Source organism: Eublepharis macularius, chromosome 17 (assembly GCF_028583425.1).
Source record: "Eublepharis macularius isolate TG4126 chromosome 17, MPM_Emac_v1.0, whole genome shotgun sequence".
Classification (NCBI taxonomy): domain Eukaryota; kingdom Metazoa; phylum Chordata; class Lepidosauria; order Squamata; family Eublepharidae; genus Eublepharis; species Eublepharis macularius.
Genome location: NC_072806.1, coordinates 42,993,413 through 43,021,365, shown reverse-complemented (window position 1 = coordinate 43,021,365; position 27,953 = coordinate 42,993,413).

Below are 27,953 nucleotides of genomic sequence, written 5' to 3'. Positions count from 1 at the left end.
CAGTTTTTTTCAGTATTACCAAAACGTTTTCTGAATACCGAAAAATTTCGGTAATACTGAAAGAGAGATTGCCGAAACGATTCGGCCATTGTTTTCAAAGAGAAAACCTTCTCCTGGGTTTCTGGGAGTCTGGGGGAGCCATTTTCTGTCCGAATCACACCAAACTTGGTGGAGACCTTCTCCTAACCCTCGTCTAACTACCCTCCATGACTCAGAAAGATTTGACTTTGGGGGGCTATGTTATGCCCCCCCAAACAAGGTGCCCCCATCCTCCTACACTCTCCATGGTTCTCTATGGGGAAAAACAAGTCATCTTTCTAGGTGGCTTGGGGTGGCATTTTGCAAGCAAAATGCAACCAACTTTCAGGGAACCTGCTTCCACCTGTCCTCCCACTCTCCACCAAGTTTCAGGCATATTCTACTTTGGGAGGCCATTTTATGGCCTCCCCAAAAAGGTGCCCCTATCCACTTCCACTCCACTATTCCCTATGGGGGAAATAAGAGAGGCTTGTCTGGCTAGGGGTGGCATTTTGCATGCAAAATGCCCCCAAACTTCAGGGGACCTCCTGCTATCTGTCCTCCCTCCCTCCACCAAGGCTCAAGCAGATCTCACTTTGGGAGGCCATTTTATGACCTCCCAAATATGCTGCTCTTAGCCCCCCTTTCTCCATTATTTCCTATGGGGAAAATAAGAGAGGCTTGTCTGGCTAGGGGTGGCATTTTGCATGCAAAATACCCCCAACCTTCAAGGGCCCATCTCCTACCTGTCCTCCCACCCTCTACCAAGGCCAAACCTGATCCCACTTTGGGGGGGCATTTTATGCCCCCCCAAAAGGTGGATCTCCTGCCACACCACTTTATCTTTCTAATGTGGGGAAGACTTCCACACCGCAGAAACACATGGGACTGGGGCTGCCAATGGCCACCGCCACAGTCCACCTGCACCCAAACTGCCAAATGCCACACACACACACCCCCCAAAACCTAACCTCCCCTGTCCTGTGGCCAGCCACTTTCTATTGATTCCTGTTATGGGAAAATCTCCCACAGCAGGAACCCACGGAATGTGGCATCTATGGCCACAGGCACAGGCCCCCTTTTAAATCCACCCCCCCACACACACAGCCCCACACTGACCCAAAGACACCCTCCCCAACATTCCCACACTGGCCACTACCCCAGGAGCAGGCTGGCCAGCCATCCCCTGTTGTTCCCTGTGATGGGAACTTTTAAACTCTCTTTCCCCGGGCAATAATGCACTGCCCAGTGGTGCCACAATGGTGGGCACACTCCTGAGTGTGAGCTTGTCCCTGTGAAAGAGCACCTGAACCACAGACACCCTCCTCCAAATTCCCGCACCACCTACAGAGATGGCTGGCCAGCCAGCCCCATTGTTCCCTATGATGGGAACCAACTGCACAACAAAGAATAAAACACAAACACACACTGAATAAAGTTTTTACAAAATTATTTTCTCACTTTCAAAGTACAAGTAGGCAAAGCATTGTGACACATTACACTAGCAGTCCCCCACACAGAAAAATAACACAACTCACTTAACATCAGAGAATCACAAAAACACAATTGCTGTCAAAAACACTTTATTTCTTTAATAGCTATAGGTTACACAGCAGGGGGGCACACCAAAGGGCATTCCAGCATTCCCCTACACAAAAATAACACAACTCACTTCACATTAAAGAATCAGCAAAAAACACAATTGCTGTCAAAAACACTTTATTTCTTTAACTGCTTTAGGTCACACATTAGGAGGGCACAACAGGGCATGAAAGCAGTCTACTACACAAAAATAACACAACTCACTTCACTGTTTTTGACAGCAATTGTGTTTTGGATGATTCTCTGATGTGAAGTGAATTGTGTTATTTTTGTTGCCCCTGTTGCCCTTGACACCATGATCTCTCCATCCACTTTGATGTCTTCAGCCTTCTCAGGGGAAGGGAAGCCCCAGACATACCCAGTAAAGGAGGCCAAGGAGAAACGCCCCTCTGTGAGATTGGAAGGTGGCACTGGCAATTAAAGGAGGAAGGGATAAAAGAGGTAATTGTACCGCAGTTGGGAGTGGAAGGAGAAACTCTGATAGAGGACAGAGGACAAAGAAAAAGCAGACAGGCTTAATGACATTTTTGCCTCTGTTTTCTCCCTGAAGAACTTGAGCCCATCTACAGATGGTAGAAGACACAACAGGACACCTGGAGGGGCGGGGTAGTTGACATTGATAGAGAGGTTGTAGAGAGGCACCTGGCTGCACTGGATGAATACAAATCCCATGGGCCGGATGGGGTGCACCCAAGAGGGCTCAAAGAACTTTCTAGAGAATGTGCAGAGCCTCTGTTCATCATATTCAAGGCCTCCTGGAGGACTGGGGATGTGCCACATGATTGGAGAAGAGCGAATGTTATCCCAATCTTTAAGAAAAGGAAGAAGGATGACCCAGGAGACTACAGGCTGGTCAGTCTAACTTCTGTTTCTGGGAAGATATTAGAGCAGATTTTAAAGGGATCAATCTGTAAGCATCTGAAGGACTGCTTAGTGATCTGGGGAAGTCAACATGGTTTTGTCCCCAACAGATCTTTTCAGACCAACCTGGTTTCCTTCTTTGATTGAGTGACGAGCTTACCAGATCAGGGGAACTCTGCTGACGTGATTTACCTGGATTTCAGTAAAGCTTTTGATGGCTGTTGTGGGTTTTCCGGGCTGTATTGCCGTGATCTTGGCATTGTAGTTCCTGACGTTTCGCCAGCAGCTGTGGCTGGCATCTTCACAGGTGTAGCACCTTTTTGTGCTACACCTCTGAAGATGCCAGCCACAGCTGCTGGCGAAACGTCAGGAACTACAATGCCAAGACCACGGCAATACAGCCCGGAAAACCCACAACAGCCATCGTTCTCCGGCCGTGAAAGCCTTCGACAACACAAAGCTTTTGATGTTCCCCATGACATTCTAATGGCTAAACTAGAAAGCTGCAGACTGGACTATAGGACATTTTGGTGGATAGGGAACTGGTTCGAGGATCGCACCCAAAGAGTGGTGCTCAATGGCATTTCATCAGATTGGAGGGAGGTGTCCAGTGGGGTGCCACAGGGCTCGGTTTTGGGCCTGGTACTTTTCAATATTTTTATCAATGATCTGGATGAAGGGTTAAATGGGCTAATTAAATTTGCTGATGATACCAAATTGGGAGGAGTGGAAAATACTCAAGAAGATAGAGTTAAAATTCAACAAGACCTGAATACTCTGGAGAAGTGGGCAGTTGTGAACAGGATACAATTCAACATAGATAAGTGCACAGTATTACATTTGGGCCACAAAAATGTGAAGCACAAATACAGGATGGGGGATACACTTCTGGGTAGTAGTGTATGGGAAAGAGATCTTGGAGTAAGAGTGGACTGTAAACTAAATATATGCAGTCAGTGTGATGTGGTGGCAAAAAAGGCAAACTTAGTCTTGGGTTATATCAAAAGGGCCATTGCATCAAAATCGCAGGAGGTCATAGCCCCTCTCTATACTGCCTTGGTCAGGCCGCATCTGGAGTACTGTGTGCAGTTCTGGAGGCCTCCCTTCAGAAAGGATGTGGACAAAATTGAGAGGGTGCATAAGAGAGCAACAAGAATGATCAGGGGTCTGGAGACTGATCCCTACAAGGAAAGGCTGAGGGCCTTGAGACTGTTTGGTTTGGAGAAGAGGAGATTGAGGGGGGACATGATTACTCTCTTTAAATATTTGAAAGGCTGTCATTTGGAGGAGGGCAAGGAGCTGTTTCAGTTGGCAGCAGAGGATGGGACACGAAACAATGGGCTTAAATTACATGCAGAAAGGTAACAGTTGGAAATCAGGAAAAACGTTTTCACGGTCAGAGTAGTTCAAAGATGGAATCAGCTGCCTAGGGAGGTGGTGAGCTCCCCTTCATTGGCAGTTTTCAAGAAGAGGCTGGATGAATCTTTGTCAGAGATGCTTTAGGCTGATCCTGCACTGGGCAGGGGGTTGGACTAGAAGGTCTTTATGGCCCCTTCCAACTCTGTGATTCTGTGAAAAGGGAAGTGTCATGTCTGCATGCCATTCATCCATACCATTCATGTATTCTCTACTCTCTGTATTGATCTGATCAATGTACTGCTTGTGTGCTTTCATGTCATGCTCATATAATGCTTATAAGTCAGTAGACATCCAGGGTGATGCAATCCAAAGCTCCCTGTGTCCCACATCTGAGGCCACAGGGAGCCCTCTCGTGAGAAGGCAAGATGGTAGATGGGTGGTAACTCATTCCACTCCCTGGAGAGGCCCCTTACACCTGTGCTATCATTTGAAGCATAGAATGTATTCTCAAGGACTTCCTCTTTTTAAAGCTCATCTTCCTCTCTCTGTCACTCATTCCCTCTTCACCAACTTGCCACCATGGATGCAGGACATGCCATTCTGCCTTCCACCAGCATCTCTGGACTAGCTAGAAAGAGATCTATCTCTATGAACGTTTGTCAGGGATGCTTTAGGCTCATCCTGTATTGGGTAGGGGGTTGGACTAGAAGGTCTGTACGGCCCCTTCCATCTCTGTGATTCTGTGATTCTTCCCTTTCCTATCCTATATAGAGTTCCAACAATAAATGAGCTCATATTTCTTTTCTAAAGCTTAACCAAGGCTCTGAGTGTAAGTTTGTTTCTCCCTCCAACTGGGCACACTCTCTCTGTAGCCCAGACTCACATGCACACACCTTTCACTGCATATTATGCAACTCTGCTAACACTTAGTTCATCCTTATTAGATTTTATCTCTTTTTCAAGCCATCTAAGTGTCATGTGGCTGTGAGTTCTACATATTGTATGTATTGTGTGATTCCCATAAATTAAACAAGCATTGGGTGAAGAAGTATTTTGTAGCAGGAAGATGCATTGAAAAGCTGCATGTTAAGTGTGGCTTGCAGTGTACCATTATTTTCAAGCGTATAGCTGAACTTTCTAGAGATGAGTTTTTCTTGTCGCTATCTGAAATTCAAATGGCACACACAATAGGCAGTGCACACAATTGCCTCTCCTGTCCATTTCACTGGCTCATTTTCCTCTCCTCCCCTCCACCAGCATCTTTCTTGGGAAAATTCCAACTCCTTTTCAAAGGCACAAAAAGCACTTTGTTTTGCTGCTCTAATTTCTTACAATAACATTAACATATCATTGGGACTCATTACCTCAGCTGTAATGTCTCCCTTTCGAATGATGTCAGGTTCATTATGTCAGCCCTTGTACACTTTGCACTTGTCACTAAAACAGTATTGAATTTTGGCTAACTGGTTGATTCCCCGTCTTTTGTATTTTACAAAGCTAGACATGGCAGGTTCACAAAGCTGATTCATTGGTTATTGTGTAAAAAGTATAACTTGCCAATAACAAAAAATTCATGGGAACATCAGGTGGAAAAGGTGCTAAAAAATGGCCAAGTCAAGATCTTGTGGGATTTCAGGATTCAAACTGATCGACACCTTGAACATAATACACCAGACATAACAGTCATGGAAAATTGAAAAGTCTGGATAATCGACATTGCAATTCCTGGGGATGCCAGAATCAAAGAAAAAGAACAAGAAAAAATGATTAAACATAGAGATCTGGCAATAGAAACCATCCAACTATGGAAGAAGAATGCAACAGTAGTCCTCATTAGCATCGGGGTACTTGGAACCATCTCGAAAAACTGCAATTCGTATGGAAAAACTGCAGCTATTTGACATAACACCTACAGAACTGCAAAAGATGGCACTACTTGGAACAGTGTACATATTACTCCGATATCTGGTTGATACTTTGGTCTCCAGCGGAAACCTGTATCAGCTTAGCAAGGCCAATCAATAATAACATGTGACCTCTGCTTATTGTTGATTGTGTTTTGGATAATTTGAATAGTAATAATATTTGATTTATATACTACCCTTCAGGACAACTTAGTACCCAATCACAGTGGTTTACAAACTATGTTATTATTATCCTCACAACAAATACCCTGGGAGGTGGGTGGGGGTGAGAGAGCTAGAAGCTGTGACTGACCCAAGGTCACCCAGCTGACTTTAAGTGGAGGAGTAGGGAATCAAACCCGTTTCTCCAGATTAGCGTCCTGCTCCTCTTAACCACTACACCAAACTGCTGCAAGCAGCAGGACTAGAGAGAGAGAGAGAGGGAGAGAGAGAGAAAGAGAGAGCTCATCTGCAGCAGAGAACATTTCACCAAAGGCAGACTTCAAAAGGGAAAGATGTCCCAATCCCGTCATTCTTACCATATTGTGATGAAAAAATGAGATTGAAAATGATGGACTTATTCTAGATTCTGAGGCAACCTCCCATTTTGTTTCATAAGCCTCTTTATTTACTGAATTGAAAAATACTGCTTTAACATCTGTTCAAACTGGGGAAGGCAAATCCTACAGAATCTCTAAAATTGGAAATGTTGTCCTGCACTGCAAATTATCAAATGGGGGAACACATGACCTCCTCTTAAAGGATGTACTTTATGCACCTGATTTCAAATCCAATTTAATCTCCCATTCAAAGCTGGATATGGAAGGCTATGAGCTTAATTGCAAAAATGGAGAGTGTACCATTTCCCTGGATGGGGAACAGCCATTCTAAGCAAAGTTCTGTATAATGTGGAAAGAGACCCCTCGGGGCCTACACAAGAACAAACAAACCTTACTAAGTCATGTGCAGACAAACACTGCTTGCATCTGTAGCACAAATGACTAGATCATGGCCGTTTCCACACTGCCCTTTGTTGCCACCTTTTCTCCACTTTCAAGTTGTTTTACTGAGTCACAATGACAACTCATCTTCCGCATGCAGCACTGACATGTGCCATTTTGTGCACAGTTGCTACATTTGGGGTATATAACCTCATCTGCTGTAAATTATTGAAAGATGTGCCAAGGATTATGCAGGACAATGCAATAATTATTTTTAAAAATATATTAAAATGGTTTTCGACCTGGAGTTTGATAAGGATGAAACTACATGTGATTTTGAGGTTCTGTGACTCAAACTTCAGATGTGTTATTTGGTTTTTTAAAGCAGCCATGAGGGGGTCTGGGAGATGTGGGGCAAATACATTTGCTTCACAATTTTTAGCCAGTTGCTCATTCTTCTGCTCTCTCTCAGCCTAACTTAGCTTACAACTTATTGTGAGAATTCAGTGAATGCTCTCTGAGCTCCTTGGAGACAGAGGGGGCTCAAAACCTAAAGCACCAGAAGAAGCGAGCTGTGGCTCATGAAAGCTCATACCCTACCACAAATTTTGTGAGTTTTAGAGGTACCACTGGACTCTTGCTCTTTTCCACAGCTACAGACAAACACAGCTACAAGCTGCACTGGTAAGGTCTCTTAGCAAAGCGTAGGCATAGTGAAGGAAGCTACACTACAGAAAGAAAGCCCATCCCCCCCCAGTAGACATGCATTCACAGTTATGGCAGGCAGGCTGGCTTGCCTGCCTGACACTCATTAAGCTTCTGTGGCAGAGTAGGGATTTGAACCTGGGCCTCCCAGCTCCTAGTCCAACACTCTAGCCACTCTGCTATGCTGATACAAAAACAGATTCTCTGCTGAGGCTACAGCCAGATTATTTACTCCAATAGGAAAAATTACAGGAGGAAATAAAAAGAGTCACTATGTGACTGATTCACTGATGAGTTATTTTCAGTGTAATCTTAAGCAATGTTACGTCTTTTCAAGCCCTTTGGTTTCGCTGGACTTAGAAGGGCATAACTCTGCATAGGACTCCACTGTTCATCTTCAGAAGTAGCTGCCTCTGTCTGTCTGTGCCTGTGCATTTTCAGATGATGTGGGTTTTAGCTCTTCTCCATAGAGCTGCCAGCCTCCGAATGGGAATCTCCCAGAATTACCACGGATTCCCAGACTGCAGAGATCGATTCCCCTGGACAGAACAGTAAAGAGTCCAGAAGTACCTTTAAGACTAACCAACTTTATTGTAGCATAAGCTTTCAAGAACCACAGCTCTCTTCATCAGATAAAGTTGGTTAGTCTTAAAGATGCTACTGGATTCTTTACTATTTTGCAACTACAGACTACCATGTCTAGCTCCTCTGGATCTATGACCCCAGAGAGAATGGCTGCTTTGGAAAGTGGAATCTATGGCACTGTAGCCCAATGAGGTCCCTCCCCTCTCCAAAGCCTACTCTCCCAAAGTTGGCAACCATACTTCTCCCCTATGCCATTTTCCTAATAGAAACTACCCTTCTTGGGCTGCTTTTAGCCATGCTAGTGAAAAAAGAGAGGGGGGGGTGAGATTTGATAGGAAAGCAGCATGTGAATAAGTTAATCCTAAGAAGCCCAGGTCTTCTGTGATGGTGAGGGACCTGCCATCCACTTGGATCCCCCGCTCCCACCTTTTACCCCCTGCCTCCACTTACCGGGCTGGAAGGAGGGGAAAGGTGGGGAATGGGGCCCAAATTAACCCACTATGAAGCGCTCATACTTCCCCCCGACTTGTGTGATTCCCGCCGCCACCACCACCACCACCCGCCAAGAGGGTAAATGCACCTGGTAACCCTACCACCCACACAGCCACCCCTGCTGGCTCTGTCTGCTGCAGCTTAGCTGGGTGGCAGGGGAAGTGCTGGAGGAATTGGGAGGGGGAGTGATCAGAGACTTACCACATGGAAAGAGTTTTTGGTGAATACTAGAGTGCAGCTCATATGCAATGATGCCTCTTCTGGGTCATGTGGGCTCCTTCCACACAGTAAAAAGTTAACTACAGACTAACAAAGCGAACTCCTCTGGATCTACTTCTACACAGTAAGTCTCTCACCACATCCTTGCTCTGCCATACTCTGAGCCTCCCTTTGCTGTAGCTGCTTTTGCAATGGAACATTGACCCTCTAGCCACAGACACCTGTATCATCTGCACTTTGTCCTCGGCTTTCCAAGGCTCACTCAAATCTAAGTAAATCCATTCAGGGAGGGAAGGCATTGAACAAGTCTTATATTTCACGTTGCTCAGAGAAAGATATACCCAAGTTCAACCCATTATCTAGGCCTCTTCTCTTCATTCTGAGGTCTTGGAGTAAAGGTACTTCACAGCATGTTTTTTGCAAACTTTCTTTTTGCTGAGTTGCTTAGACAGCGTCACGGCCCACAATACTCCATTAATAGGGAGCACAAACTATTTATGCCATTTTTTTGGTACTAATTATCTTGGAAGTCTTTTTACCTTCCCAGAAGCCTACAATAGTTATAGCAGCTGTATTACGATAATTGTGCTCATTTGGGTGCATAAACCATCATATTTTATAAAAATTTGAACTGCACTGTCTAATGAAATCAATCCCAGGAAATTAAAGCAATCAATTGTGTGAAATGACACATTTTAAAGAAAATGCACACATGCATAAGAGCAAATGAGGAGTTTCTGGAGCACTGGTGGTGGGGGGGAGTGTTGGATCACGGCCGCAATATGGAAGAACTCTTTACTAGCACTTGTTCCTTGTACTGCATCCCTGATTTTTATTTATTTTATGTATTTATTTCCTTCATTTATACCCCATCTTTCTCCAGAAAGGTGTCAGGCTATGGATGACAGGCTATGGCAGATAGATCCCTGTACCATTGTAGCAAAAAATCCAGGCTCTCATATATTTGTACTGTCAAGTCGAGACACTGAGAAAGCAAGAGATCAAAGTTGAGACATAGCAGTGCATGAGAGTGAGCAGTATACAAGGTCAGAAGCACTAAAAGTTTCTACAGTCTGTTAGATAAGGCACCTGGAGCTTCAATAAGCCTGTGAAAGGGAATAGTTATGGCACTGGCAATATAACATCAAGTTACAGCATGAAACATTGGTTCAGAAACAACAGGTCAGCATTGAGTAGTGTCATGGATGGGGCACAGACATGACATTCTGCCTCCCCAAAGATGGCCCCCCTCATCAATGGCCAGATTTGTCAGGATACTGTTTGTGGAAGTTTGAAACAAGTCTAGGTGCATTCATATGGGATTGTTCCACTCATTCTTAGTAAGAATCATCAAAGTCTTTCCACCAGACTAGGTAGAAAAGTTTGTTGTGCTTTATTTTAGAATCCAGGATTTCTTCAACTTCATAATGGATTTGTCCATCCATCAGCATTGAGTGTGGAGGCCCCCATTCTGGATGCCACTGGACAGGTGGGGGAGCCTTTTTCAGAAGACTGAAGTGGAAGACAGGATGGATTCTGTTCAAATTCTTGGGGAGTTCAATTTCTACAGTTACTTCATTAATTAATTTCTTTATAGGAAAAGGTCCTAGATATCTCCACCCCAATTTTTTGCTAGGTTGCTCCCCTTTAATATTTTTGGTGAAAATATACACAAAGTATCCTGGTTGTACTTTCCATTGTTCAGAGCATTTCTAGTCAGCAATTTTTTATAGTCCTCTTTAGCTTTTCCCAAAGTTTTTTGTATGATTTCCCAATAGGAAGTTAAATTAGACCACTATTCATTTAGATCTCCTGGTTGTTGGGACCCAGGGGTTGTAGCAAAAGGCAAGGTGTTTTCTTCATATCCATGTACTATTTTAAAGGGAGTAGCTCCTGTGAATTGAGTTGTTATATGCATATTCAGCAAAATCAAGAAAATCAATCCAATCATCTTGTTGATAGTTAATGTAATATCTTAAAAACTGTTCCAGCACTTGATTTGTGCATTCCAATTGCCCGTCGCTCTCGGGATGATAGGTGGAGCTAATTCCTTGCTCAATTATAGCAAGTTTGAGAAGCTCCCGCCAGAAGTTGGCAACGAACTGTGGGCCCCTGTAATAGAATCATAGAATCATAGAGTTGGAAGGGGCCATACAGACCATCTAGTCCAACCCCCTGCCCAGTGCAGGATCAGCCTAAAGCATCTCTGACAAGTATTCATCCAGCTTCTTCTTGAAAACTGCCAGTGAGGGGGAGCTCACCACCTCCCTAGGCAGCTGATTCCACTTTTGAACTACTCTGACAGTGAAAAAGTTTTTCCTAATATCCAGCTGGTACCTTCGTGCATGTAATTTAAGCCCATTGCTTTGGGTCCTACCCTCTGCTGCCAACTGGAACAGCTCCCTGCCCTCCTCCAAATGACAGCCTTTCAAATATTTAAAGAGAGCAATCATGTCCCCACTCAACCCCACTCAAATACCAAGAGGTATTTGCCTACATCACTGACCACATACATTCTATTCTCCCAATGATTCCCCATGCCCATCGGGGTAGGTTCAGTTCTGTAGGGTGCAGGAGTCATACTAGAACCGTCCATTTGCTCGAATACTATAGGGTTGTTCAGTTTTATTACTTCTAATCCTAGTCCTGTGACCAGGGCCGGTAATATTAAGTCCCAAGAACATCCAGAATCTATTAATGCTTGCACCTGTGCATAAGTTCCCTTTTTTGATTCAGTAACATCACAGGCATAAACGGTATGGCCCCTCTTTCTCTCACATCTGGTGGTTTGGGCTCTTTAGGGACCTGCCGGTGGGACCTTTTCATGGCAGATCTGTCTCGTTTCCCGATGGCAGGGTGAAATCTTCCTCAGCTTCTTTTTGTGTGGGTTCCTCAGTGTTTTTGGGACTTTCCTTGGCATCCAAGCTGGTCTCTGGCCTCCCACACTTCAGAGGCAATCTCTGACTCAGCAGTTTAGGAGGGGTGCAGGTTTTGGCGTGTCTTGGCCTCTCCCCCCTTGCGCCAGTCTTATGGGGCATTGTGCTGCAAAATGTCCAACACCTCCACATTTTAAACATAGTCCTTGTCTCCATCTCAATTCTCTCCCAGTTCCTGGGATGGGGGGCCTTGGCCCTAGTGAGGTACGTCCCTTCTCTGTGGTGATGGGCCTTCTCGCCCCCGCATGTTGTTGCATTCGTACGAGTTTCACCACTTGGCTTCTGTTTTTGACCTCATATGCTAATTGGATCAACCCTAACAGAATCTGTGGGTCATTCTGCATTAATGCTCTATCCAGCAGATCAGCATTTAATCTGTCTCAGAAAAGTTCGATTTTAACTCCTTCATGATAGTCCTGAACTTTGGTGGCCAGTTGTCTGAATTTGGCAGCATATTCTTTTACAGTTCTGGACCCTTGTCTTATGGTTCTGAGTCTTGTTCGAGCCCTTTCTCCTTCTAGCAGGTCTTCAAATTGGGCTCTTAGCACATACACAAAAGCATTTAAATCATACAGCTCGGGTGCTCCCATGTTGTGCAAAGTTACATACCACTCCGCTGCCGGGACCCCTAGTTGAAATCCTAAATGGCTCACCCAACTGCTCTGTTGGAAACAAATGTCACCAATTGTGAAAAAATTCCATGGCTTGCACTGTAAAAAATCCCAAGTTGTTAACTGGTATTCTATGACCACCAAACAGTTCTTCCCTGTGAGAGGGGAATCTTTTCTAGCTGCTCGGAGAGTGTGCCTCCAAGAAGAAGGAAAAAGGAATCAAACAACTAATTCAGAGAATTATAAAATTTATTTAGAACAAATCTCTTTTAAAAATTGTAATACAAAGCAGGACTTCCGGTTTGGGATTTATGGAGGTCTGACGCAGCTCCAACTGCGAAGCTGACCGGACTGCCGTTTTAACCGGCCGGCGGGGGCAAAATAGCCCGCGGCCGACTGCTCTCAGGCGGAGAGCAGGCAAAGAACGCTCAAGACCTCAGGGCGCGTTGATCTCGGGCGAGGGGGGCTCTACGCGACGGGCCCCCTCACGACCCTTGAGGTCCCACCCTGTGACAGGTCGGCAAAGATCTCTGCGGCAGTTTCGGGGCCAATGCGGTTGGCATAAGACCTACGTACCCAAGCTTCAACAGGGGAAAGAGGAGTGGAGGAGAAACGAAGATTGAAACAGTGATTACAACCCACGGAAAGTGAATGGGAAGGTAAAGATCACTATCTCCTGATACGGGACAGATTGTTAAAAGTAAAGAAGATTAAAAGTTGATTTTAAAACTGCAACAGGCTAATTATAACGGGGAGAAGACTCGGCAAGAGTCGAAATAGAAAAAAGACTAAGTTTAAAGAAGTTATTAAAGAATTAGGACTATTGTTTTGAATACTTGTGGTTATGGAGCTGTGAGAAAATTCTGCCATCGCGAGAGCTACTGCGGGAAGTCGGGAAACAGGAAGTACGTAATAACAATAGAGTTGCTGGAGAGAAGCGGCCCCTGCCGGAGGGCAGGAAGAAGGGAATCGCCATCTTTGAAAGGGGAAAAGCCGCGGCTTCAGCGGAAGAGGAAGTAAGCCATTTTGAATTACAAAAACCATAGAAGATCCATAGAGAAAAGACGCCCGACATTTTGGATTCTTTAAAAGTTTTTTCTTTGCAAAAAGACTGGGACATTTAAATTAAAAAATAAAAAGACGCTTAATTTCACGCCACGGAGCTAAGGAAGAGGGCGGACTCGTGGGAGCGAGCCAAGGCAAGCCCCACGATGTCGAAAAAAGAGTGGCAATCAGCAATAGAGAATCTAGATAAAAAACTCTTAGAAGTGATCAAAGAACTTAAGGACATTAAACCGGAGCTGATCAAAGAGGTTAAACAGACAGTGAAAAGTGAGCTGTCAGAAGTAAAGAAAGGTATGGAAATAATGCAAAATGAACTGCAAGGAAAACAGCAGAGAGTTAAAGCAGTAGAAGGCGCGGTGGAGAATTTAACTGACACGCAACAAACAGAGATGAGGCTGATGAAGGGGAGAATGGCGGTTGCGGAAAGCAAACACATGGAGAAGCAGCTAAGATTTCGCGGTTTGCCGGAAGTGGAAGGAAAAACAGCGCAAGAACAGATGACGGAGGTGTTAGCTGAATACCTGGGGAAGGAGGAGGAGGAAGTTGTGGCTATCCTGGACGTGGTATATCGTGTAAATTCAAGAATTGCGACCCAGAGGAAACTACCAAGAGATGTGATTGTGCAATTTACGACCCGAAATATGAAAGAGAAGATTGTGACTAAACAGTTTCAAGATCCATTGGAGATTGACGGCAAGACGATTATCATTATGAAGGAAATACCCAGATCGGTGTTATTGGACCGGAAAAAATAGAAGGCGCTGATTCAGATTTTGAAGGACATGAAAATCAGGTACAGATGGGAACTACCAGAGGGAGTGTCCTTTGAATTTGGAGGGGCCAAAAGACGCATCAGATCGGAACAAGAGATGGAGCGATTTATAAGAGACAATGAAAAGGACTTACCAGCAACAAGATTATGATTATGGAGTGTAAAGTTATATCTTGGAATGTAAATAGACTTAATTCACCGAACAAGAGAAAAAGCATTTTTCACTGGCTATTAAAACAAAAATGTGATATTGTTTGTTTGCAAGAGACCCATATTCGAAAACAAGATGTAAAGTATTTAAAATTAAAAAAATTGGGCAATGATTTTGCAGCGGCCTCTAATAAGAAAAAAAGAGGAGTAGTGCTTTACATTAAAGAGGAACTGCAGCCAAAGTTTGTAATGAAAGATGTGGAAGCCAGATTTATAGCAGTGGAATGCATATGGAATTTAGAGAAAGTGCTGGTAGTTGGAATTTATGCACCTAATGGAGCAAAAGAAAGCTTCTTTGAGGACTTAAGGAAGCAACTAGATGAACTTTCATATGATCAGATAATACTTGCTGGAGACTTCAATGGAGTGACGAATCTGGAGTTAGACAAAAAATCATCAACTGCACAAAAGAAAAGAGGATTGCTACCAAAGTTGTTTTTTGAACTGATACAACAGGAAACTTTAGAAGATGTATGGAGAAGACAAAATCCGAAAAGTAGACAATTTACGTTTTACTCCGCAAGACACTTTACATTATCGAGAATTGATATGATCTGGGCCTCAAAAGACTTAGCGTTATGGACTAAGGAAGTGGAAATAATGCCGATGGTAGGCTCGGATCATAATCCAATTATGTGGAAATTGGGGAGAAGGAGCAAAAGGAAAGGATGGAGAATAAATGAGAACTTACTTCAAGAGGGAGAGAATTTGGAGATGCTTAGAAGAGAAACAAAGTTCTTCATACAATACAACATGAATAAAGAAGTACCAACCAACAAGGTTTGGGATACTTACAAGGCGGTAATTAGGGGCATACTAATGGATTTAAATGGAAGAGCCAGAAAACAGAAAGAGGAGAAGAGACAGGAGATTATGGAAAAAATAAAAGCCAAAGAAATACAGTTAAAGAAGAGACCGGGGAAAAAGAAAATTTATCAGGACATTAAAATACTACAAGAACAGTTAACAGCAATGAACAATAAAGAACTGGAGTGGAATCTTAAAAGACTAAAGCAAAAAGGGTTTGAAGGTGCAAACAAACCCGGGAAATATTTGGCATGGCAATTGAAAAAGAGAAAGGAAAAGAAGATAATAAACAAAATATGTGAAGGTGATAAAACGTATTTGGAACAGACATCCATTAGCAGAGCCTTCTATAAATTTTATGCTAAATTGTATAATAAGAAAGAGGTCAATAAAGAATCAATAGCGACATACTTGGAGAAAATGAAGCTCCCAGTAATTTCGGAAGCGTGGAGAGACAGACTGAACAATGAAGTAACGGATGAGGAAATAAAAATGGCAATACAATCAACAAATTTGGGAAAGGCACCAGGGCCAGATGGACTTACAGCTAAATTTTATAAGACAATGGCCAATGAACTGGTACCATTCCTAAAAGAAGTGATCAATGGAGTATTAAAGGATCAACAGATTCCAGATACCTGGAAGGAAGCCAACATTTCATTGATCCCTAAAGAGGGCCAAGATCCGACTAATGTGAAAAATTACAGGCCTATATCCTTACTTAATAATGACTACAAAATCTTTGCGAAGATACTGGCAGAGAGAGTGAAGGGGTGGCTTTCGGAAATTATTGAGGAGGAACAAGCAGGTTTTTTACCTGGTAGGCAAATCAGAGACAATTTAAGGACAGTGATTAATGCTATTGAGTATTATGACAAGCGTTGTGACAAAGAGGTTGGTTTCTTCTTTGTTGATGCAGAGAAAGCGTTTGACAACTTGAACTGGGACTTTATGTTTGCCACTATGGAAAAGCTACAAATGGGAAAAAAATTCATAAGAGCAGTTAAAGAAATTTATAGAGACCAGAATGCAGCAATTGTGGTCAATGACGAGACCACCAAGAAATTGACTATAAGTAAAGGAACAAGACAAGGTTGCCCGTTGTCTCCGCTGCTATTCATTTTGGTATTGGAGATTTTGATGATACAAATACGACAAGATGAGCATTTGCGGACGACATAATGTTAATTGTGGAAGATCCAATGGAGAATATGCCAAAAGTGATAGAGAAGATTAAAGAGTTTGGAGATCTGGCAGGGTTTTATATCAACAAAAAGAAGTCAAAGATATTATGTAAAAATATGACTAAGCAAAAACAACAACTGTTAATGGAAATAACGGATTGTGAAGTAACAACTAAGGTGAAATATCTGGGAATTGAACTGACTGCAAAGAATATAGATCTATTCAAAAACAATTATGAAAAATTATGGACTCAGATTGAGCAAGATTTGATCAAATGGAATAGATTGAATTTGTCATGGCTGGGAAGGATTGCAGCAGTTAAAATGAATGTGTTACCAAGAGTAATGTTTTTGTTACAGACAATACCAATTATCCGAGACTCTAAGCAGTTTGAAAAATGGCAGAGGAAAATATCAGATTTTGTTTGGGCAGGCAAGAAGCCTCGAGTGAAAATGAAAGTTTTACAAGATGCAAAGCAAAGAGGCGGAATGCAACTACCCAATTTAAGACTTTACTATGACGCAATTTGCCTAGTGTGGCTGAAAGATTGGATGACGTTGAAGAATATGAAATTATTGGCCCTAGAGGGATACAAAAAAATATTTGGATGGCATGCATACCTATGGTATGACAAAGTAAAAGTGAACTCTATGTTCCTACACCATTATATACGGAAAAGCCTATATGCAACCTGGAAGAAGTATAGAGACTTCCTACAAGAAGGAACCCCCATGTGGGTAGTTCCGTATGAAGTAATAGATCCGAGAGCTGTCTATACTGAGCAACAGTGTTTAACATATAAGGAGATAACCCGAATAGAATCTTCTAAACTTAAAATAAAGACACAGGACGAGTTATCACCCAACTATGATTGGTTCCAGTATAGGCAGATCAGAGATCTCTACAATACGGATTGTGCAAAGAGAGGCATAAGAACAGAGAATTCGGAACTAGAGCAGACACTTTTAAAAGAGGATAAGAAGGAAATTTCCAAGGTATACCAAGTACTGTTGAAATGGTATACTGAAGATGAAATAGTTAAAGTACAAATGGTGAAGTGGGCCATAAACTTTAATAATGAAATAACAATGGAGGCATGGGAACACTTGTGGAAAAACACAATGAAGATTACAACGTGTACTAATATTAAAGAGAACATTTACAAAATGATCTATCGTTGGTACATGACACCAAAGAAGATTGCGCTAGGGAATCTGAACACTTCTAATAAATGCTGGAAATGTAAAAAACATGAGGGCTCTTTGTACCATATGTGGTGGACGTGTGAGGTAGCCAGGCAGTACTGGGGAGAAATAATAAAAGTAATAAGTGAGATTCTACAATTTCAAATTAATAAGAACCCAGAACTCCTGCTACTGAACTTGGGAATGGAGAACATTCCAGCCCAATATAGAACATTGTTATTTTACATGACAGCAGCGGCCAGACTTTTGTATGCGCAAAAATGGAAAGTACAAGAAGTGCCAACTATTGAGGATTGGACTTACAAATTGCTGTATATGGCCGAAATGGACAAAATGACAAGAAAATTGAGAAATCTGGACCCAGGACAGTTCAACACAGATTGGGGGAAGCTGAAGCAATATGTGCTGAAGGAATGGGAGGTGGGAAGAGAACTGTGGCAGTTCGAGAATTACTGAAATATGACGAAATGTAGAGGGGGGTGACTTTACCGGAGGGTAGAGAGAGAAATGAAAATGTCTAAGCAGCTATTTTGTTAGATTGTTATATATAGAAAAACATATAGAATATGGATAGAAAATAATTAACTATAAGGATCGACTAATTAATATGGTTTCTGGTATAAACGTGTAACATGTTAAACTGAATAAGTCTACCTGAAGAAATATATGGATTAAATTGATTGATAACTTTTGACGATAGTTATATAAAGTAATATATGGAATATAAGTCAAATTGGTTGACTTATATAAATGTATGGGTTATATGGTATAAGGCTTATAGAAATATCTGAAACCAGGAAACTACGAAATTATGTTAAAAAAGGACAAATTGTTTGTCTAATGTGGAAGAAGGGACTTAAAGATAAGATAAGGTATAGAGTATTAAAAATAGTTAAAGAATTATTGCTTAGATTAAAGGGAAAATACAGGTTTGTTAGATAGATGAATTTAAAATGAGTAAGAGAAAAGGGACAAAGGGTTGGAAAACTGGTGGAAGTCAAAAGAAAAGGGGGGAAAGGGAGGGGGTTAGAAATTGGGAAATGGGAATTGATTGTAATACGTAATTATATGATTCTAATTCCAATAAAAATTTTATTTAAAAAAAAAATTGTAATACAAAGCTCTAAGAAACCAAATTGTAACATAAGGGAAAATATGCAATGCATAAAGGAAAATTCTCGAACTTAACTTTATTTCTAGCAGTATTAGTCCAACAAAAGCAAAAGTAATAACGTTTGAAATATATACTGTCATGCTACAACATAATATCTCACCAGTCCAGGAGATCTGTATTGCAGAGAGATATGTTCTGCTTTCTGGGTGGGGCATCTGCAGGCCAGAGCGACGCGGAGAGGGGAACAATCTTCCTCCTCACTCCTGTGTTTTTTTCTCAGCTCTGCACCCATCTTTTATACCTTCTTGGGTAAGTCTGCCCACCTCTCTTATCCAATTGGATTCCTGGGATTTATCTCATCTTTGGCAAGGAAAGTCCTATAATCAGTAAAATTCTGCAAAACGATTGTGACCTTACTGATTTCCTTTGTTCCTGGGACTTGGTTCACCTGTGGTTATATAACTTCCTCTTTTCTCAGAACTATTCCTCCCTCTTGGATCATTTAACTCAACTTGGAATTTCCCAAAACATATCACTATCAATCCTCCGGTTATTTTGACTTATTCCTTGAGCCAACTATGTTTCCATTGCCACATCTCAAACCTTGTCTCTTAAATGAATAACATCTGCTAACTTAGTCATTACTTATATAACCATCTATTCTGACTACCTTATATGGATATGAATATTGCCTAATACAAATATACCTTTATGTGTATGTGAATGTTCTTCCATATGGATACATAATCAATACATAATCCTATATCACTATAAATATATGAGCATACACTATCATATGTATGTATAGATATGTTGCATCACTAAGAGTAAATAAATGATTAACTGTATCATATGTATCAATGAGGTTTTCAGTAAAATAATAAGCAATGGCCACAGCATTTTAGTTCAGTTACACTGAACTAAACTTGGCTTTATTATGGAACATGGCTTTATTATGGCATCAAATTCATGCAAGTTAGGCTCTACACTAAAGATGAATAAATGAGGTAGCAGCTTAAATAAACAACAATACTTGAATAATACTAAAAGTTATAACTAATTCCCTATTCTAAATACTGAACAGACCTCTTCCTCTTTTAAGTTCAACTATTAACTTTATCTGGAAACCCCTGTACTTTCCTTAGAGAGATTCCTAAGTTTATCCTGAAACCTTGAATGTGGGGATTTCCAATGCATGAATTTACAGCATGTTAACCTTTGAAAACTTTAAACCATCTGCAGAAGGAAGAAGAAATCTACTAAAGTTGTCTCCCCCCCCCCCAACAGTCTTCCTCTTCAACTTCAGTTATCAAATCAAGTAAGGGTCTTGTGAAGAATCAAAAATGGGAGTCTGTATCCTTGCTCTCAGAAAAAGACAGCATGAACTCTTTTTCAACTCTTGTTATTCTGAACATTTATCTCAGAAGGAAATCATCAAAATCTGGGTCTAACTGCTAAAATCCAAGCCATTTCATTGTGGTCAAAATTCTTCATGGTCCATCTGCAATTCAAATTTTCCAGACAACTCTGTGTCTGGCTTCAATAGCTGCTGTTGGGTTTTAGCAGAAAATTTGTCTTTTAAACAAAGGTCATTGTGAAATATCAAGAGTTCAAGCACAAGGCTGTTATGAAACCTTTCTTCCCAGTGAACTTAGCTCTTTTAGCTGCGTATCAGAAAAGAGCATGGATTTAAAAAGGCCCATAGATTTACCTTTCACAGGTCTCAACAGGTCTCAACAAAGTATCTGGGTTTTCCATCAAGCTCTTACTCCCTGATGCCCTGTTGGCTGCTGGATTGGGGCTGCTCTTGGGTGTGTGTGTGGCCATGAGGGGAATGTGTGTGCCATGAGGGGAATTTGATATTCTCCACTTGCCCCATACATCAGAGGAGTGGCTTGAGGGACCACTCTGCACTGTGGTTGAAAAGTTTACGCTTGAACCCCCGATACTCTTTGAGGGGGCTATACTATGGGGGCCCCTTGTTCAGCTAAGGGGCAGTGGTTCTTTTTGAGGATTTGGACACAATAAGCTCTCAGATGTTGAGGGAAGAAAGTTTATTACACACATTATAGAACAGTACAAAGAAAGTTAGTGCTCAGTGAGATAATATACAAAATACAAGACAAACCACCCATAGACTAGGGAGAATAACAAAAGAAAAGAAAACATATCACCCATGTTTCCATGCTCTTGAACGATTGCTGGGAGCCCCCTGTCAGCAAAGAATGAACTCCTGATGGCCCAATACTGCATGGCACTCTCTGCAGTGAAGTCCGTGCTAAGGCTCTGACTCTGGCTGGCTCTGCCTCAGATATATACATGAAAGTGTCCATAGGCTTACCTGGTCCTGCCACCCTCCCTAACAAAGCCTGATTAAAGGGAGGGATGATTGATCAGAGGACCAAGGCCAAGGAATGCAGTCAGTGTCAAGCTGGCCTTGGTGATCTAAGCCTAGCTGATAAGGAGGAGGAGCAAACACCCAAGAAGATAGAATTAAAATTCAACAAGACCTGAATACTCTGGAGAAGTGGGCAGCTGTGAATAGGATGCAATTCAGCAAAGACAAGTGCACAGTATTACATCTGGGCCACAAAAATGAGAAGCACAAATACTGGATGGGGGATACACTTCTGGGCAGTAGTATATGTGAAAGTGATCTTGGGGTAAGAGTGGACTGTAAACTGAATATGAGCAGTCAGTGTGATGCGGTGGCAAAAAAGGCTAATTCAATCCTGGGTTGTATCAAAGGGGCCACAGCGTCGAAATCGCAGGAGGTCATAGCCCCTCTCTATACTGCCTTGGTCAGGCCACACCTGGAGTATTGTGTGCAGTTCTGGAGGCCTCACTTCAAAAAGGATGTGGACAAAATCGAGAGGGTGCAGAGGAGAGCGATGAGGATGATCAGGGGTCTGGAGACTGAGCCCTACGAGGAAAGGCTGAGGGCCTTGGGAATGTTTAGTTTGGAGAAGAGGAGGTTGAGTGGGGACATGATTGCTCTCTTTTAATATTTGAAAGGCTGTCATTTGGAGGAGGGCAAAGAGGTGTTCCAGTTGGCAGCAGAGGGTAGGACCCAAAGCAATGGGCTTAAATTACATGCACAAAGGTACCGACTGGATATTAGGAAAAACTTTTTCACGGTCAGAGTAGTTCAAAAGTGGAATCAGCTGCCTAGGGAGATGGTGAGCTCCCCCTCACTGGCAGTTTTCAAGAAGAGACTGGATGAACAGGTGGTCAGAGATGCTTTAGGCTGATCCTGCACTGGGCAGGGGGTTAGACTAGATGGTCTGTATGGCCCCTTCCAACTCTATGATTCTATGATTCTAAGGCTAAACGGCTGGCATTTACCCAAGGCCTGATTGCCCGGTCCTCCCTTAATCAAGATATACTCTTCTCGAGGTCAGAGCTTACCTCAGCCAGAATCAGCACCAGTCGGCAAGAGCTTGCATCAGCAGGAAGTGAGACAGAACAACAAGACATAATGTAGTATAAGGCACATATTCAAAGGCGTATTCAAATATGGCTCTTTAGGCTAGATGGATGGACTTATGGCACCACCAGCTCCTCAAAATACACTTCTTTTCCGCAATTCCAATACACCCCTGGTTGCAGGTGGCCCATTTGTACTCCTGTCCCCATTGGGACGACAGTAGGGCCCCCCATGGTTGGCCGGTTCAGGGCACCTTCATCCCTACGGCAGCAACCAATGCCCCTTCATTTGTTGCAGCTGGCGGGACCCTCCTTGGCTGTGTCCCCCCTTGCTGGGGCCCCACTTCCCCCTGGGGTGGTAAAATGGGAATTGTCATTACTGTTGGGGGAGCTTGAACTTGTAGGTTCCTTGACACGCTCAACCCCATTGTAATTGGTGTTCCTGTGCCGCTCATGACTGGAGGAACGATCAAAGGCTGTGCTTCCCCAGCTGGACCCATTCCCATTCCCCAGGACGGTATATTAGCAGCAGTCACTATGGCTGGAGGCGGAACGGATCTCCCTCTCCCCATTCCAGTGACTATTGGAGATTGTGTAGTCGGGGGAATCACTTGGGCTCTCATGAACTGTGCGGGAGTCATTAAAAGTGCCCTTCCCCCTTCCGACGGTGCTAGGCCCAGAGCATTTGTTGGTTCTTGGCCAATCTGTGGGGTTCTCCCTCTCTCTTCTGGCAGCAGCTGTTGCAGGAAAGTTGTTGGCTCTGACTCCAGGCACTCTTCGTGCAGTTCTCCAGCCAGGTGTCCAGGCCAGGATTTCTTCCACTTCATAGTAAATGTGTCCATCTACTAACATGGGATGAGGGGGTCCCTTTTCAGGATGCCACTATCTCTTGGGGGAGCCCTCTTTAGAAGACTGAAGTGGAATACTGGATGGATTTGTTTTAAGTTCTTTGGCAATTGAACTTCTACAGTCACCTTATTTATAACTTTCTTTACAGGAAAAGGACATAGGTATTTCCAGCCAAGCTTTCTACTAGGTTGTTCCCCTTTGACGTTTTTAGTGGAGATATAAACAAAATCTCCCGGTTTCAGCTCCCATTCCTCTGAGCGTTTCTTATCAGCAAATGTATTGTAATCCTCTTTGGCTTTGTCCAAAGTCTTTTGAATGATTCCCCATTGGGAAACTAACTTAGTCCACCGTTCCTCCAGGTCTCCTCCCTGTGAGGATTCAGGGGCTGTAGCGAAAGGCAGAGCATTTCCTTCATATCCATGTACTATGTTAAATGGTGTAGCTCCTGTTGAGGAATGTACTGAGTAGTTATTCGGTGAAATAAAGTTGCATATTCGGCAAAATCAAGGAAATCCAACTAGTCATCCTGTTGGTAATTAATGTAACATCTAAGGAATTGTTCAAGCACCTGATTTGTGCATTCCAATTGTCCGTCGGTCTGTGGGTGTTAGGCGAAGCTTAATCCTTGTTCAATCCCCGCGAGTTGAAGAAGCTCCCACCAGAAGTTAGCTATGAATTTTGGCCCCATGTCTGAGATCACCTTCTCAGGAAATGAGTACAATTTCAAGAACAGGCTGGCTGGCTTTTTGGCTGTGGGTATTGTGGTACACAGAACAAAATGAGCCTGTTTTGAAAAGAGATCTACCACTACTAGAATGACTGTGTGTCCTTTTGAGGGGGGAAGATCTGTAATAAAGTCCATTGAAATCACAGCCCATGGTCTAGGGGGAGTTTCTAATGGTTGTAATATACCCGGGGTTTTTCCCTTCCTTGATTTCCCCATTATACATACGGGGCAGGAAGATTTGTATTGAGAAATGTCTTTTCTCATTGCTGTCCACCAAACTTGACTTTGTACTAAGTGCAACGTTTTTAAATATCCAAAATGTCCAGCTGTTTTTGTATCATGGCATTGGTGCAAAATTTCTCTTCTCAAGCTGGTTGGGATATACAGTTTGCTCCCCTTATACCAGTGGCCATCCCCCACCTGCTTTAGTCCATCTTTGGGCTCGTCTTCCCTCTCCTTTTTGGCTTCCACTTTTGCTCTCTCTCCCCACTCTGAGAGATCAGGTTTCGGGCTGCTTTGCATTTTTGCTGCTCAGTTGGGAGGAGTGTCATCACCACTCCTCCCAACTGAGCCGGTGAAAAAACTATATCATTATCTCCTCCCTCTGGCTGTCATGTTGGGGCATGCGCGAAAGGGCATGTGCTAAGAAATTTGGTCGCCAGGGAGGTATTTCAACGTGAAGTTGAATTTAGAGAAGAATTCTGCCCACCATAATTGTTTGGCATTCAGTTTTCAGGGGGTGCGTAGTGCCTCCAAATTTTTGTGATCAGTCCATACTTCAAAAGGCAGGTTTCAAGGCCTAGTTTTACTGCAAAAGATTCTTTGTCCCACAAGCTCCAATTGCGTTCAGTCTCAGAGAATTTCTTAGAAATGTAAGTGCAGGGGTGCAGTTTCCCTTGTCATTTGGTTGGAGAAGAACCCCCCCCACACACACACACACTGCCATGTTGCTCACATCGACTTGCACTACAAACTTTCTGTTTTCATCCGGGTGCTGTAGCACCGGTTCAGAAATAAATAACTTCTTGAGATTATCAAAAGCTTTTTGACACTCTGCTGTCCAGTTTAATTTAGCATTCAGATTTTCCCCTTGTAACCCTTTCCTCTTCATTTTTAACACGTCCATTAAGGGTAGGGCAATTTGAGCAACATTTTTTATGAAGGGTCTGTAAAAGTTAGCAAACCCTAGGAATGACTGCAATTGTATTTATGTTCTGAGGGCCTCCCACCCCACCACCGCTTGGATTTTTGCCGGGTCCATTTTCAACCCTTGGTGAGATATTCAGTATGCCCCAAAATCCAGCTCCTCTTTATGGAATTCACATTTAGACAATTTCACTGGCAGTTTGTGTTTCTTCAAAGCAGTCAGTACTTTTCTGACCAACTCTACATGTAATTCTTTATCAGCAGAATAAATCAACACATCATCCAGATAAACAACTATACCTTTGTACAGGTATTCATGTAGCACCTCATTGATCATATTCATGAACACGCCTGGCACCCCCTGTAGGCCAAAAGACAAGGTACTCAAACTGGCCTAGGGGTGTATTGAATGCAGTTTTCCATTCATCCCCTTCCCTTATCCTCACTCGGAAATCAGCATCTTTTAAGTCTAGTTTTGAAAAAAATCTTCCTTGCGCCACGACACTGAGCAAGTCTCTAATCAACGAAAGGGGGTATGCATTTGACATCAAGACAGCATTTATCCCTTGGAAGTCCGTACACAGCCTTAGCCCCCCATCTTTCTTTTTCCAGAACAGCACAGGTGCTGCATGGGCGGAGCTAGCGGGGCAGATAAATCCCCGTTCAAATTTTTATCAATGAACTCTCTTAATTCCTTTCTCTCAGCTGGGCTCATTGAATATAATTTACCTTTAGGCAACTTTCCCCCCGGAATAAGCTCAATAGTAGTCTGTTTTTCTATGTGTGGGGGGGGGGGTAGCTGATCCCCTTCTTTTTCATCAAACACTTGTTTTAAATCTCGATACTCAGAGGAAATGACTCCTTCCTCTTCCGTGGTTAACAGTACAGCCTCTAAGGGGGAGGGTCACTCTTTCCTCCACACTTTAGTCCATGCATGCTTTGCACAATGATCCCCTTTAAAGACCATCATCCCGGTGGACCATTTGATCATGATCCCATAGGCATCCACTTCCCAGCACCAAGGGGTATTTGGCTATGTTACTTACTATATATGTCCGATTCTTCCAATGCTCTCCCATGCCCGTGGCTGTAGGTTTGGTTTGAAATTGTGCTGGGTGCATTCTAGATCCATCCAACTGTTCAAATACTATTGGGTTTTCCAGTTCAGCTGTTTCTAAGCCTAATCCATTCACCAACGCTGGTGATATTAAATCCCGTGAACACCCAGATCTATTAAAGCTTGCATCCGCACATGAGTTCCCCTCTTTGGATTCAATAAAGTCACAGGCATGAACAGTATGTCCCCTGTTTCCCTCACCTTTGGTGGTTCGGATTTCTGTTGGACCTGCTGTCAAGGCCCTTTTATGGCAGGTCTGTCTTGTTTCCCAACGGTACCGTAGACTCCTCCTCAGCCTCTTTTTGTGGGGGTTCCCCAGCATATCCAGGACCCTCATCAGCATCCAAGCCAGCTTCTAGGTTCCCACATTTCATAACCCGGGTCCGACCCAGTGGTTTAGAGGTCCCTGTGGGTTTGGGTAGGAACTCGCTCTTTCTCTCCTGTGCCAATTTGCCAGGGCATTGTGTTGCAAAATGTCCCATGCCCCCACAATTTAGACGTAGTCATTGTCTCCATCGTGCCTCTCTTTCAATCACTAAGATAGGGGCATTTGAGTAGGGGCTGCGACTCCTGTTTGCAGTGGTGGGTCTTCTTGATCCTGCTTTTTGTTGCATTCTTACAAGTTTCACTACTTGGCTTCTGTCTTCAACCTTACAGGCTAGTTGAATCCATCCTAACAATGTTTGTGGATCATCTTGCATTAATGCACAGTCTAAGAGATCCATTGTCAGACTATGGAAAACAGATACGTAGTAGCTGACTTCCCCCCTTGCAGCAAGAAATCCAAGCTCTCTTGAGTCAAGGTTGTTTATTGGAAGAATTACAACTAAAGCATGTATATGTCCATAGATTCTACAGAAGCAATATAAGCGACTGGCTGTACATAGATCTCTTGCTGAGAATGACGTAGGGGAGACTTTCTACAAGGTTCCAGTCCTTCCCTGGGAGCCCCCCGCCCGCAGGACCCAGCTGGGCATAGTCAGTCAGTGGGAGAATAGGAGAGAACCGTCCCAAGGCTGCTGTGGTGGGCCATTTGAGATAAGCACGCTGTCTTCCCAGGAGTGAACTGGCCTGTGTGAAAAACTACACACACACGTACACTGAGCAATTACAGCAAAACAAGAAAGATGGAAGGACTGTGGATGACAGACCTGACATCCATGTTTAGACGGTTTCGAAAGAGTTCAATTTTTACTCCTTCATGATAGCCCAGTATTTTGCTGGCTAGCTGCCTAAATTCAGCAGGTTTCAGAAGCGGTCACTTGTCCAGAACGTTGCTCTGATGCCTTAGCAGTCTCTCTGCCAATGCCAGACAGAGGGAATAACCATCTTGGAGTTTCTAGTCAGTTTGGGAGGTAAAGCCCTCCTGGAGCCCATGCCCCGTGGAGGAGTCACCTTACAAGGGGACTGTTGCAGTCTGTCGCAGGCAGCTGTTGTGGAGATGAGTTCCAGTGGTCTGCTACAGTGGTAGTTGAACAGCCAGAGCAATTTCAGCACTGCCCTTGGGTCCACCAGGGGAAGGCTTCCAGGTTTCCCACATGGTTGTTGTGGTTGGTTCTAGGGACCCAACAGGTACATCTCTGAATGTGCACCAGCAGGCACACATCTTATTCTGCTTTTCTAGGAGCAGGGAAGTATCCCCTTGCAGCCACTCCATGGTCCCAGTGGAGCAACATTTGGGGGATAACTTTTTCTTTGGTTCCTGTCCCATTTGCTGCTCCCCAGGGGGGAGGGGAGTCCCCAAAAGTGGGACTCATAGTGGCCTTCCCCCAAAAGTGGGGATGGCATCTATCTCTCTGTTCCTTTCTGCTGTGTTGGACAGGTGGCATCTTCAGACTGCTGAGTCAAAGTCAGGCCAGGTTTGGTCACTACACAGCCTCCCATCACTGAGGTGGTTTCACATGAGCTCATCCAGACATTGCTTTCACATGAGCATGGGCATCCATTCATTCCTTTCCTTTTCCCCCAGTCAAAGGGAAGCGTCTTTCTGAATTGAGGGGCCCAGCCTGCTTCTGGGGAGGAGCTCCTGGAGCCTGCCAGGCCTTTGAAGATGGGGCAGCCAGCAACAAAAGACATGTCACTGATGTACGGTGGCCC